Genomic DNA, 14,423 nt, shown 5'->3' on the forward strand with positions numbered 1-14,423 from the left:
TTCTGGTGTTGCTGAACAGTCCAGAAGAGAAGAAGCCGAAGTCCCAGGAAAACCTTTTTCCTCAGCTAATGAATGAGAAGCTAGCTAAAAAGCAATGCCGTGTAACTCTCTTCCCTGCTGCAGAAGCTGAGAGCTGAGGAGAAGAGCCGGCGAGTTATCTGTGTTTTTGAACACAGCCGCTGAAGGAATTCCACTGCCTTCCCCCGGCCTCTCAAGTCTGCCTTACAGGCACAGAAAGGCACAGGATTCACGTCTGTGCATAGAGCAGGCAACAGGGGGATACAGCATCATAAAGTCACTCCAAGACATATGCTCCCAGGAAGCTATGACAGGGGATGCAAGAGAAAATTCAACCCAGTCCTCACTTCCTGCTGTGAAATTTAAGGGGCACAGTAGCTTAAATCTTTGGTTTGGAATCAAAGAATCACAGAATCTTTAGGTTGGAAAAGACCTCTGAGATCATCAAGTCCAACCTTTAATTGAAGACCACTTTGACAACTAGACCATGGCACTTAGCGCCACATTCAGTCTTTTCTTGAACACTTCGAGGATGTTGACTCCACCACCTCCCTGGGTAGCCTGTTCCAATGCCTGACCAGCCTTTCAGTGAAGAAATTCTTCCTGACATCCAACCCGAACCTCCCTGGCACAACTTAAGGCTTGAATTTCCTCTTGACCTTTTGCTAGTTTTCTTGCAGAAGAAACCAACCCCCAGCTTGCTACAATTTCCTTTTTGGTAGTTATAGAGAGTGATAAGGTCACCCCTTCTCCAGGTGTGTTGACTTTGTGTGGGTGGGTTTTGGTAGCAGGGGGGTTACAGGGAGTGCCTTCTGTGAGAAGCTTCCAGAAGCTTCTTCCCCCAAGTCCAACAGAACCAATGCCAGCTGGCTCCAGGACAGGCCCACCGCTGCCTAAGGCTGAGCTCTGAACAGATTGTGGTGATGCCTCTGTGATAACATATTTAAGAAGGAAAAGAAAGTTTTGTGCAGATGTAATTGAGGCCAGAGAAGAGTGGGCTGAAAGTATGTGAGAAACAGCTCTGCAGACAGCCAGGTAGTGCAAAAAGATGGGCAGGAGGCGCTCCAGACACTGGAGCAGGAATTCCCCTGAGATTCCATGGGGAAGCTCATGGTGAGGCAGCTGTGCCCCTGCAGCCCGTGGAGGGCATAGGGTGCAGAGATCCACCTTCAACCCTTGGAAGAGCCCCACAGTAGAGCAGATGGATGCCTAAGAGAGGCTGTGACCCCTTGGGAAGCCCGTGCTGGAGCAGGGTCCTGGTAGGACTTGTGACCCTGTGGGTGACCCATGCTGGAGCAGACTGTACCTGAAGAACTGACCCCATGGAAGAGTGACCCACATTGCAACAGTTCACGGAGAACTGTTGCCTGTGGGAAGGACACACACTGGAGAAGTCTGTGGAAAAGTGTCTGCCATGGGAGGGACCCCACACTGGAGCAGAGGAAGGATTCTGACTCCTCTCCCTGAGCAGAGTCAAGAACAAGGTGTGATGAATTGACCATAACTTCCATTCCCCATCTCCCTGTGCCACTGTGGGGAGGAGGTAGAGCTGGGAAGGAGGGAAGGGTGGGGGGAAGGTGTTTTTAAGATTAATTTTACTTCTCATTGCCCTGCCCTGCTTTATTTAGTAATAAATCCTATTAATATCCCCGAGTCTGTTTTGTCTTGACAGTATTTGGTGAGTGATATCTCCTGGTCAGTAACTCCTGAATCTTTCACTATATTTTCTTTCCCCTGTCCAGCTGAGAAGGGCAGTGATAGAGCAGCTTTGGTGGGTATATGGCATCCAGCCAACACACTACACTAGGTTAAAGAACCACAATGCTCTCAGCCACTCCTCATTGGACATGTGCTCCAGACCCCTCACTAGATTCACTGCCCTTCTCTCTGGACTCGCTCCAGCACCTCAATGTCCTGCTGAATTGATGGGCCTAGAACTTGACACAGCACTCGGGGTGTGGCCTCACTAGTGCCAAGTACAGTGGGAAAATCTCTACCCTAGTCCTGCTGCCATGCTATTCCTTATACAAACCAGGATGACATTGGTCTTCTTGCCTACCTGGGCCATGTTCAGACGCTGTTGACCAGTACTCTGAGGTCCTTATCTGCTTGGCCACTTTCCACTCTGCCCCCAGCCAGGGCTGCAGGGAGTTGTTGAGGCCAAATTGTATGACCCAGCTCTTGGTCTTGTTGAACCTCATGCTGCTGGTCTTGGTCCATTGATCCAGCCTGTCTAGATCCCTCTGCAGAGCCTTCCCACCCTCCAGCGGATCAATGCTCCCACCCAACTTGGTGTCATCTACAAATTTACTGAGGGTACATTCAATCTCCTCATCAGATCATCAATAAAGATATTAAACATGACTGATCCCTGGGGGAAGCCACTGGTGACCAGACAACAGCTGCGTGCAGCACCATTCCCACCACTGTCTGGGCCCAGCCTGCAGTCAGCTCTTAACCCAGTGAAGATGCACCTGTCCAAGCTGTGGGCTGCAGCTTCTCCAGGAAAGACTGTGGAAGACTGTTGAAGGCTTTGCTGAAGTCCAGGTAGACACATCCACAGCCTTTCCTCATGCACCAGATGGGTCACCTGGTCATAAAAGGAGATCAGTTTGGTCAAGCAGGACCTGCCCTTCCTAAGCCCAGGCTGGCTGGGCCTGATTCTCTGGTTGTCTTGTATGTGCTGTGTGATCACTGTTAGTATTATCTGCCTTGCAGGTAATACTAACAAGGCTAGTATTATAACCTTGCCAAGCACTGAGGTCAGGCTGACAGGCCTGGAGTTTTCTGGAACCTCCTCAGCCCCTCTTGAGGATGGGCATCACACTGGCACCTCCAGTCATCTGGGACCTCCCCTGTGAGCCAGAACTGATGATAAATGATGCAGAATAGCTTGGTAAGCTCTTCCACCAGCTCCCTCACCACCCTCAGGTGAATCCCGTATGATCACATAGATTTGTGGGAGTCTAAGTGGCTCAATAGGTCACTAACTATTTCCCCCTGGGTTACAGGAAGTCCATTCTGCTCCCCATTCCTGTCTATCAGTTCAGGTTTGTGCTGAGGATAAGAGGTCTTACTGTTAAAGAATGAGGCAGAGAAGGCATTGGGAACCTCAGCCTTTTCTTCATTGTTGGTGATACTATTTCCCCTACATCCAATAAAGAATGGAGATTTTCCTTGGTCCTCCTTTTGTTGTTGATATATTTATAAAAACACTTTTTACTGTCTTTTAGAAGCAGTGGCCACTTTGAGTTCTGACTGAGCTTTTGTCTTTCTAATTTTCTTTTTACATGACTTAATGACATGCTTGTATTCTTCCTGAGGTGCCTGCCCCTTTTTCTAAAGGTCATACACCATCTTTTTTATCTTGACTTCTTGCAAAAGCTCCCCATTCAGCCAGATCTGTCTCCTTCAGCACATAGGGACAGTTTGCTCCTACACCTTCAAGATTTCTTCCTTAAAATATGTCCAGCCTTTCTGGAAGGCTGGGTTACAAGAGTCTCTCTGTCCATGCACTGAAATGGGATGAAAAGGAGGAAGAAAAGTTTATCCCCTCCCAAGCCTACATTTGGAGAAAGGGCAATCCATGGCACTTGCTATCCCAAAGTTACCACTCTCTGGAAAAAATTAGACTGCAGAGTGACAGTGCATCAGCTCCAGAACAAACCCGAAATCATTTAGGGAGCTGCACCAGGGTCAGTTTTGCTGCACTGCACTAAAGATCCTGCCCTTCTCTGGCTCTGGCTCTCTCAGTGCATTTTCACATTTCCAGGATGTTCCTGACCTCAGTCCCCATAGCAACACTTTTGGTGTGATATCTTTATTAGTTTATTAATGTTTAACATTCCATGTTTAATGAGCAGTAAAGAAGCTGAGGCATCCTGATGACTTCCAAGCAGGAGTCAATCACCCTTCACTGCAGTGTCTGGAAGAGAAGATGACCTACAGGCCTCACAGCTACATCTGATGTGACTAAATTGGATGCTGTTAGAACAGGCATGGTGGTGGATCAAGGCAGACAGATAAAGAGCAGTGACAGGGCAAGTGTTGAATTCACATGGTTTTAATAACAAATTCTCCCTCTTCACTTCCCAAGGAGAGACAGGGACTCCCAGAGATATTTCTTCAAATTCATCATAGATCACTAAGATGGGGGTTCATGTCTCTGATCTCCATAGCACAGGCTCTTAGCTGGTTGCTCTGAGCTCTATTTATGGTGCATGGAGGTAAATGAGCACTGTGAGTTCTCTGTTCTGGTTTCAGGTGGGATAGAGGTGTTTTGTTCCCAAGTAGCTGGTCCAGGGCTGTGTTTTGGATTCAAGATGAGAACAATGTTGATAAGGTTGTTGCTCCATTGTGTTCACCCCAGGTCAAGGATTTTTCAATGTCTTTTCCTCTGCCAGCAAGCAGGTGCATAAGAAGTGAGGAAGAAGTACAGACAAGACAGCTGACCCAAACTGACCAGGGGAATATTCCAGACCACAGAACACCATGCCTTTTGTGTAAACTGTGGGAAGTTGGCTGGAAGGGGGTTGATCAGTGCTCGAGTACAGGCTGGGCATCAGTCTGTGGCTGGCAAGCAATTACATTGGACATCACTTGGGTTTTTTTCCTCTCTCTCTCTCTTTCTCTCTCTCCCTCTCTCCTTTTCAACACAATTCATCTTTTTGTTATTGCCATTGTTTATTTTACTTTGCTTCAAGTTCTTCTTATCTCAGCCAACAAGGTTTAGCTTTCCAAGGGGCTCTAGGGCACCAGGGAGTGAATGAGCACCTGTGTGGTACTTCTTGGCCATCTGGTGTTAAATCACCATCAAGTCTCACATCATTCATGAAGCCAAGGGTCTTGGGCTGAGATGGCCACAGCCACCAACCACATGTCCATAAACCACACAGACAGCTCAGGGCACTGAATATGAAACTGGCACAAAATTTTAGAAACTGTCATGTCAAATTCTGCTCTTTCTACTGCACAGGGGTTTTCATGGGCTTGGACACACACTAAGTTCATGATTTGCAGACAGTTATCACATGAGGCCATATGGAATTTTGTTGGAGGCATTAGTTTGGAGATCTAATATGGGAAAGAGTTTTATCTTGATTAGAGATATGGGGGCTGCTCCTCAGTCACTTAAAAAGAGGTCTCAGGGGCTGTTTTGGATATTATTAGAGTTGTGATACTAGACCAGGTATTTGGGGAGGGGCAGATGTGACACAGGACTTGGAGATACCTGTTCCCCTCTGGATCAGCTGCTGGAGGCTTAGAAATGGAAAATGTCACAAGTCAGGAACATCTGACTCAGGAACTCCAGCCAGAACATGCTGAGATCTTACACACCTTGTTTAGCAACACTGAAACTTCTCACAAATATCATGGTCTTTTTACATCCAGCTTTTACAAAATTCTCCTGTCATCCAAGGAAGGCCTAAAAGATCTCTCACTGCCTGACAAGTCATTAGTTCCTTTGGAGGACAAAACCACATTCCCAAACAAGTTGAATGCTTTTCCAAAGAAGATATGGAACCACAGAATCAACGAGGTTGGAGAAGACCTTTAAGATCATTGACTCCAACCTTTGATCCAACGCCACCTTGTCAACTAGACCATGGCACCAAGTGCCACATCCAGTCTTTTCTTAAACACCTCCAGGGACAGTGACTCCACCACCTCCATGGGCAGCTCATTCCAATGCCCAATCACCCTTTCTGAGAAAAACTTTTCCTAACGTCCAACCTAAATCTCCCCTGGTGCAGCTTAAGACTGTGTCTTCTTGCCCTACTGCTGGTTGCCTGGGAGAAGAGACGGACCCTCACCTGACTACAGGTAGTTGTAGAGTGTGATGAGGTCTCCCCTGAGCCTCCTCTTCTCCAAGCTAAGCAACCCCAGCCCCCTTAGCGGCTTCTCACAGGACTTGTGTTTCAGACCCTTCACCAGCCTTGTTGCCCTTCTCTGGATGTGCTGGAACATCTCAACATTCTTCCCAAATTGAGGGGCCCAGAACTGGACACAGCACTCATGGTGCGGCCTCACCAGTGCCAAGTAGAGGGCAAGAATCACTTCCCTGGTCCTGCTGGCCACAGTGTTCCTGATCCAAGTCAGGATGCCACTGGCCTTTTTGGCCACCTGGGCACATCGCTGGCTCATGTTCAGTCAGCTGTCAACCAGTACCCCCAGGTCCCTTTCTGCCTGGCTGCTGTCCAGCCACTCTGTCCCCAGCCTGTAGTGCTGCAGGGGCTGTCGTGGCCAAAGTGCAGGACCTGCCACTTGGTCTTCTTGAATCTCATTATCTTTTGATTTGGCCCATCTATCCAGCCTGTCCACATCCCTTTGCAGAGCCCTCTTACCCTCCAACAGATCAATGCTTCCACCCATCTTGGTGTCATCTGCATATTTGCTAATGGTAGACTCGATCCCCTTATACAGATCATGAATGAAGATATTAAACAGGACTGGCCCCAACACTGATTGCTGGGGGACACCATCAGTGACTGGCCACCAACTGGATGCAGCACCATCCCCATCACTCTCTGGGCCCAGCCACTAGCCAGTTCTTAACCCAGCAAAGATGCATCTGTCCAAGCCATGGGTTGCAGCTTTTCCAGGAGAATGCTATGGGAGATGATGTCAAAGGCTTTGCTGAAGTCCAGGTAGACACATCCGCAGCCTTTCCCACGTCCACCAGGCTGGCCACTTCTTAATAAAAGGAGATCAGGTTGGTCAGGCAAGACCTGCCCCTCCTAAACCCATGCTGGCTGGGTCTGATCCCCCAGTCACCCTATAGGTGCTGTGTGATGGCACTCAGGGTGATCTGTTATAGAACATATAACATATAACACCTATAACCTTCCTGCCACTGAGGTCAGGCTGACAGGCCTGGAGTTTCGCAGATCCTCCTTCCAGCCCTTCTAATGGATGAGTACCACATTGCCACCTCCAGTCCTCTGGGGCCTACCCAGTGAGCCAAGACTGATGATAAATGATGTAGAGCGGCTTCATGAGCTCTTCTGCCAGCTCCCTCATCACCCTAGGATGGATTCCATCTGGTCCCATAGACTTGTGAGCATCTAAGTGGCTCAGGAGGTCTCTAACTACTTCCTCCTAGATTACAGAGGGGCTATTCAGCTCCCCATCCCCATCTATTAGCTCGCGGCTAGTTGTCCTGAGGACACTCTGTCTTATTGTTGAAAATTGAGGCAAAGAAGGTGTGAAGTACCTCAGCCTTTTCCTCCTCTCTGGTAACTATATTCCCCCCTAAGTCCAATAAAGAATGGAAGTTTTCCTTGCTCCTCCTTTTGCTAGGAAAGTATATAGGGAAATGCTTTTTATTGTCTGTTGGAGAGGATGAAAGTTCGGTAAGAAAGTTTCACAGATATGTAGGCTTGGCAGAAAGATCTCTGAATGTAGAAACTGAGGATGAGGTAGAAATGAAAGCAAGTTTTGATATAGAGTAAAAGATGTTTTGCTGAAACACTGACCACTAAATAACTGAGAAGGCAAAGGTTGGAGATGAGATGGAAGGAGATTTTTAGGATTAGGACAAAGGTATGTGACTACAAACAAAGACATGTTTTTCACCAAGTAAATAAGTCTCAAGAAGAGCATAAGTAAATAGAAAACATGTTTTTACCAAAAAGAGAGATATGGCAGGCAAACAAGAAATGTCGATGTAGCAACAAGAAGAGAGGTCTGAGAATTTCCCATTGTAAGCTTAAACTGTAACTTACTTACTCTTGAGATTGGATAATAATGACTAAAATATGGTGATGGTAGTAGTTATGATAGGCTATAGGCAAATGTAAAGGTATTGGGTATGGTGCTTCTTGGTTGTTATGTGTTAAGATACTCAGCAAAGAAAAGTATCTAATGCTTTGTAACTTGAACAGCAAGTGGCTTCAGGTATGCCCACAGCTGGAGCTGGCAGCTGTAGGGCTGGCTCTGGATACCCACTCCCTGAACTGCTGTAACTTCGCCTATGCAATAAACAGCTTTCAAGAGAGCCACCTGAAGTCCAGACATCCTTCGTGAAACTTTCTCCTATAATTGTTCTTTACAGAAGCAGCCAGATTAAATTCCAATTGAGCTTTAGCCTCTCTAATTTTCTTTCTGCATAACCTAACAACATCCTTAAACACTTCCTGAGTTACCTGCCCCTCTTTCCAAAGATGATACGCCTTTTTTTCCCCCTTAGTTCCTTCAAAATCTCCCTGCCCATCCAGGTCGGTCGTCTTCCACACCAGCTCATCTTTCAGCACATAGGGACAGGATGCTCCTGTGTCATCAAGATTTCTTTCTTGAAGTATGTTCATCTTTCCTGGATGCTCTTTTTAAGGGCTGTTTCCCAAGATGCTCTACAAATCAGTCTCTTGAGTAGGCTGAAGTCCACTCTCTGGAAGTCCAGAGTGGAAGTTTTGTTGATGCCCCTCCTTGTTTCACTGAATGTTGAGAATTCTATTATTTCATGGTCACTGTACCCCAGACAGCCTCGGACCACCACATCTCCCACCAGCCCTTCTCTGTTTGTAAACAGCAGGTCTGGGAGGGCCTCACCCCTGGTAGGCTCACTCACCAGCTGTGACAAGAAGTTCTCCTCCTAAGAACCTCCTAGAATGCCTCTTCTCTGCTGTGTTGAGTTCCCAGCAGATACCTGTCAAGTTAAAGTCTCTCACAAGAACAAGGGCTGGTGATCTTGAAACATCCTCCAGCTGCTTATAGAATAACACATCCACCTCTTCATCCTGGTTGGGTGGTCTGTAACAGACTCCCACCAGGATGTTGGCCTTGTTGGCCTTTCTCCTGATTCCTACCCATAGGCACTTGACCTTACCATTATTGACCACAAGTTCTGTAATGTCAAGGGACTCTCTCCTATACAGAGCCACTCCTCCACCTTTTCTCCCTCTCCTGTCTCTTCTGAAGAGCCTGTGGCCATCCATTGCAGCCCTCCAGTCACGCGAATTATCCCACCACATTTCCATGATGGCAGCTACATCACAGCTTTGCTGCTGTACCATGGCTTCCAGCTCCTCTTGTTTGTTACCCGTGCTGCTTGCATTAGTGTACATGAACTTCAGCTGGGCTGCTGACTTCACCTGACTCTGGTTTATCATGCTTAGGTTCATCTCTGGACAGCCTGGTTTCATCCCTATAGGAGAAAGTTTCATGAAGGGTGTCTGGACTTCAGGCGGCTCTCTTGAAAGCTGTTTATTGCATAGGCGAAGTTACAGCAGCTCAGGGAGTGCGTATCCACAGCCAGCCCTACAGCTGCCAGCTCCAGCTGTGGGCATACCTGAAGCCGCTTTCTGTTCAAGTTACAAAGCATTAGATACTTTTCTTTGCAGAGTATCTTAACACATAACAACCAATAAGCACCATACCCAATACCTTTACATTTGCCTATAGCCTATCATAGCTACTACCATCACCATATTATGGTCATTATTATCCAATCACAAGAGTAAGTAAGTTACAGTTTAAGCTTACAATGGGAAATTCTCAGACCTCTCTTCTTGTTGCTATATCGACATTTCTTGTTTGCCTGCCATATCTCTCTTTTTGGTAAAAACATGTTTTCTATTTACTTATGCTCTTCTTGAGACTTATTTACTTGGTGAAAAACATGTCTTTGTTTGTAGTCACATACCTTTGTCCTAATCCTAAAAATCTCCTTCCATCTCATCTCCAACCTTTGCCTTCTCAGTTATTTAGTGGTCAGTGTTTCAGCAAAACATCTTTTACTCTATATCAAAACTTGCTTCCATTTCTATCTCATCCTCAGTTTCTACATTCAGAGATCTTTCTGCCAAGCCTACATATCTGTGAAACTTTCTTACCAAACTTTCATCCTCTCCAACACATCCCCTTACCCCTTTAAACCTAGTTTAAAGCCCTCTCAACCAGCCCTGCCATGAGAACACAGGTCTAAAAAACTCAACACAACAAAAAACACACAGAGGCGGAGTTTCTCCATCCCTCAAAACTTCATGTTCAGCACTGCTAAACAGACACACGGGGACACAGTTTAACTGAGGACAAGAATCAGTGTTAGACCAGAAGGGGAGAAAATTGAGTGAGGATGACATTGACTCTGCACCACCTGTGAGATCTGCAAAGACCCCTGAACACGGTGGAATTATGAGATGAATTATTTAATGGGTAAACAAAGACAATGCTGTGATGACCTGAGGTTTGCTGCTTATGAACTGACAACCTCAATCACTTAAGGTACTTAAGGTACTAACTGAGAAATTTTAAGCTTGTTAACATTTCTGTATGAGCAACTGACCCCTGGGTGCTCTGGGAGTTATCATCATCCTGAGTTACCATAAAATCAAGGCAGTTTCACACTGTTGAAGCTTCCAACAGGAAAGAGTTCCAAGTGGCCAGACTTGGGACCAGCCTTGCTCTCTGAGAAGGAAGTTCCAGCATTATCATCAGCCCTGCTTTGCCTCAAGGCCCTGCCCCAAGGGCGTCCCTGGGCCCAACAGCCCTTTCCAGAGGGGGAATTCCGCCCTTCTCTCCTGCTCTGCCACCTCCCCCTGGACAGCATCAGAACGATCCTTGGGAAACAAACACCAGACCCAGAGGGCCAGTCCATATCTCAACTTTTCCCCCAAATGACCATTCCCCATAATGTTTAGTTCATTCCCCATAATGTTTAGTTCATCTCTGAGACCTTCTGGGAACAGCTGTGCTGCTGATGACCCCAGTTCTTGCCACCTTTGCCTGAGGACACCTCGGGGTCGCTGGGCCCTGGGTATACAGCTGGGGTGAAGGGAAGAGAGTGGTTCCTTTCCACCCCGACAGCAGCAGCACATTCACCACTTGTTCAGGAGAGAAAGAAACAACAGAGAGCTGCTTACCTGCCTCGGTCAGCAAAGATGAGCACTGATATGGGACTGGTATTTTCTTGCCAGAGAAATTTCCAGCTGCAGAAGGGAAGGAAAATGAACAGAAGAATCAGATCCTGAAGTTCAAATATGGTGTTTCTTTGCCTAAAAGTCACTTTGCTTCCTGAAGGTCACATCTCATCTGCTATATGAGGGCTCTGTGTTGGTGATGTAGGCAATTAAGTGCAAATGGAGCTTCGATGTCAATGAGAGGTTTAAGACAAGCAGAGATCCTACTCAACACCCACAAAATGTGCCCTGTTTTAGAATTAGAGCTAGATTTTACCTGTTGTCAGGTAAGAATGATCTCCACGTCTTCAATCTATAGATGAAATGTGAACTTTGATCAGCTCTTTAAGGAAATAACTTTCAAGAACGAAACCAAAATGAAGAATTAAACACTGGAGGATTAACTCAGGGTGTGGCTCTGTTTGAAGATCAAGGATCATTATTCTGTTAGACTGATGTTTTTGTTGACAGGTTACCTAGGGAATGAAGGTGGGGTTTTCCTGGAACTTACAGTCACCCTTTAGAGAAATCAACTTGAAATGGGAGAAATTCTGTTTTTCTAGAGGATGACATCTGAAGTACTCTTGGATTCCCATTCAACTTGCCCCTTAGTGTCACTTTTCTCAGCTGTTTCTTCCTTCAAAGACTGTGTCAGAAGTATTTCTCATTGCCCTAGAAATTATTTGATATTGGGAAAGTCTTCTCTAACTAAATTGATATCCTATGATAAGTCACCTGCCTCATGATAGAAAGGTGCTGGATGAAGCTTTCCTGGGTTATAGTGATAGTGACCCTGACATCAGCCTTCTGGACAAGGTGCCCAGCTGTGAGACAAACTGGTATATGGTACCCTAAGTGAAGAACTACCTGATTGCCAGGGCTCCAGGGTTGTAGAAAATACAGCTACCTCTGTCTGATGGACAGTCACCAGCTGAGTTCCTGCAGGCTCAGTCCTAGAGTATGTCTGTTCCTTGTGTTTATCAGTGATTTGGGTGCAGGAATTGAATGTACCATTAGCAAGTTTGCTGATGATGCCAAACTGGAGATGCTGCTGAGTTTCTTGAGGGGCAGGAGGCTTTTCAGAGGGGTCTGGATGGATTTGAGTGTTTGGCAATTGTCAAAGGCATAAGATTCAACAAGAACAAGTGTTGACATCTGCGCTTAGGGCAGAGTAATGCCAGAGAAAAATACAGACTGGGAGAGGAGTGGCTACAGAGCAGCCCTGCAGAAGTTTTATCAAAGACATCAGAACCAGTAGTAAAGAGAGGCAATGATCCTGCTGCACTGAGTGTTGCTGCAGCCTCACCTCATGTGCCCCACTGTTTAAAAAGAATATGGAGGTACTTGAAGGGTGGCAACAAAACTGATGCAAGCATTGGAGGATAAGTCCTGTGAGAAGCTGCTATAGAAAACTGAAATCCCTTCTCCTTAGATGGCCTTTGCCAAGAATCCACAGAGCCTCTGGGACAGTAACAGTGGGGCACTTTGAGCCACTCATTCCCAGTCAGGCTGATTCCAGCCTCCATTACAGTCACTTGCTGGGATCCTACATCACTCCAGAAGTACAGACAGGTTCTACCCCTCTGTAGCCTGATGTTGTTGGGGTACTCTGTGCCCCAGTGTCTGCTGGAACTTTGTACTCTGGTGGGGCTGCTGTGCCAGGCCATCAGATGCACACACTCCAGTAAAACTGTTTGTCCCTCTCCTTCTCCCAGCTGGATGCAGGGTCTCCCTGGTTCTGATCATAGGATCCTCTGCTTACTTCATGTAAAAACAGCTTATAATGTCTTTCCATAGGATCAGGAGTAAGATCAGCACTTTCATTCTGTCTGGGAAATTGACAGCTGGAGATTGGAGAAGCTGAGTGGAGGAAATGGGAGAGAGTGTCTCATGTGCCGGCTCCCAGCAGCTCGTGGGCTAAATGGCACCTGCCTTTTGTTTAATGTGATACTTTATTTCTGAGTCACTGAGAGATCTGTAAGGAGCCATGAAAATTCAACCCATGTACCACCACCCAGGAGGGAACCCAGGAACTGGTGATCTCACCAGCCCCATGATGGTCATGGCAGCTCTGGGAGTTTTAGGCAAGGAAGGAGCTCTAAACCTGAATGTTCCAGGAGACCCAGCCTGGACTGCACTAGGTTCAAACGCAGTTTCATTGTGTGGTGAAATGCAGCAGGCAGGAACAGCTTGGTTAAGGTGCAAAAGAGCCTGGGGGGAGTTCCTGTGCCAAGAGATGCTCTGGATGCTCCATGCCCTGCCTGAGCCCTGTTCTGACCCGCGTGGGGCTGGCGAGCTGCAATAATCCCTGCTGGGGAGGTGTGAGCCCACCTGAGAGACGTCTGAGTGCTCAGCATCCCTGGCTGTGGAACTGAGGGGAATGGGGCCCTCCCTGCTGTGACTTCTCATCTGGGCTAAGGAGATGATCTGGGCTGCCAGTTCCCCCCAGCTGGACAGTGGGCACCGTTTGTATGCAGGTGTTGATAACATCAGGTGGAGCTGCTTAGCTTGGATTCACTGATCAAAAATAGCACAGAATCATAGAATCATAAAATTATTTCATTTGGAAAGGACAGTGAGAAACTCTTCAATGTGTGCAAAGCCACAGTTACAGGAGAGCAAGTGGGAAAAGTCACCTGTCAAATCCTGAACCCTCTGCTGCAGGTGGAGAAGGAAACTACTGTGCTCCTCTCAGGTGAGTCCCATCATCCTGAGAAGTCTTTGCTGGAGGCTCATGGTCACAGGAGCCCTGTGAGGCCCTTCCCAGTGCCAGGGAAGGCAACAGCTCTCCAGTCCAGACAGACCCATCCTAGAGCATCACGGCGCACTGCAGGCAGGACAGGCTGCAGCGAGAAATGAGCAGGGTCCCTCCTGCCCCACAGGCTGTGCACATCCCGAGGGAAGGCAGGCTCTGCCCACCCATGGAGGAATGGGACTATTTCTGCATTCATCTCCACAGAAACTCTTTAGGCAGGTGCTTAAGTTTGGGGGTAAGATTGAACATTGCCAGATGACACTCAGATAATTTTTTTCAAAGGTTCTGTTTTTCCAGGTGCATCTCAGTGGGTCTCTGCTTCCTGGATACAACTCCCTTTATTCCTTCTCACATTGGCTGCTGGTGCTGTTCTTGTATTTCGAGGTAAGGGCTCTTGGTTCACAGGACCTCATGTTTTCAGAAGCAAGGCCATGGGAGATCAATCCTTGTGACAAATTTCTCTGCAGAACCTGCTCTAGCAGAGGCTGTTCCTCATGCTTGGTAGAGGAACGCTCTACACAAAGGTCAGGTGAAGTGGCTGAGGGCTTTACACATCACTTTTGGGTTTCTGTTTCACTCTTTGACTGTAAGGGAGCATTTCTCAGCTCCTTGTTAGACTAGTCTAACAAGTAGGATGAAACACCAAGGGAAGTCTTGCTCTGGCCCACAGAAGTAGCAGACCTTCCTCACTCTGAGCTCTCCTCAGGTAGAAGTTTCCCATGTGCTCATCTGTTATCCAGAGGCAGAAGGGAGAT

The 14,423-nt window shown here is 47.2% G+C and overlaps 1 protein-coding gene across 3 annotated transcripts in view; it reads right to left on the bottom strand.

The window, feature by feature from the left end:
• LOC116437139 (butyrophilin subfamily 2 member A2-like) overlaps positions 1 to 11,460 on the bottom strand; it is a 32,159-nt gene extending 20,699 nt beyond the window's left edge. For all 3 annotated transcript variants that reach the window (XM_032094701.1, XM_032094700.1, XM_032094698.1), the window contains exons 1-2: positions 11,191 to 11,460; positions 10,878 to 10,943 (exon numbers count right to left, since the gene is read on the bottom strand). The gene's annotated coding sequence lies outside the window, so the exon portion shown is untranslated. The remainder of the gene's footprint in view (positions 1 to 10,877; positions 10,944 to 11,190) is intronic.
• Between the last annotated feature and the right edge of the window lie 2,963 nt (positions 11,461 to 14,423).

This window comes from Corvus moneduloides, chromosome 33 (genome assembly GCF_009650955.1).
Source record: "Corvus moneduloides isolate bCorMon1 chromosome 33, bCorMon1.pri, whole genome shotgun sequence".
Lineage (NCBI taxonomy): Eukaryota > Metazoa > Chordata > Aves > Passeriformes > Corvidae > Corvus > Corvus moneduloides.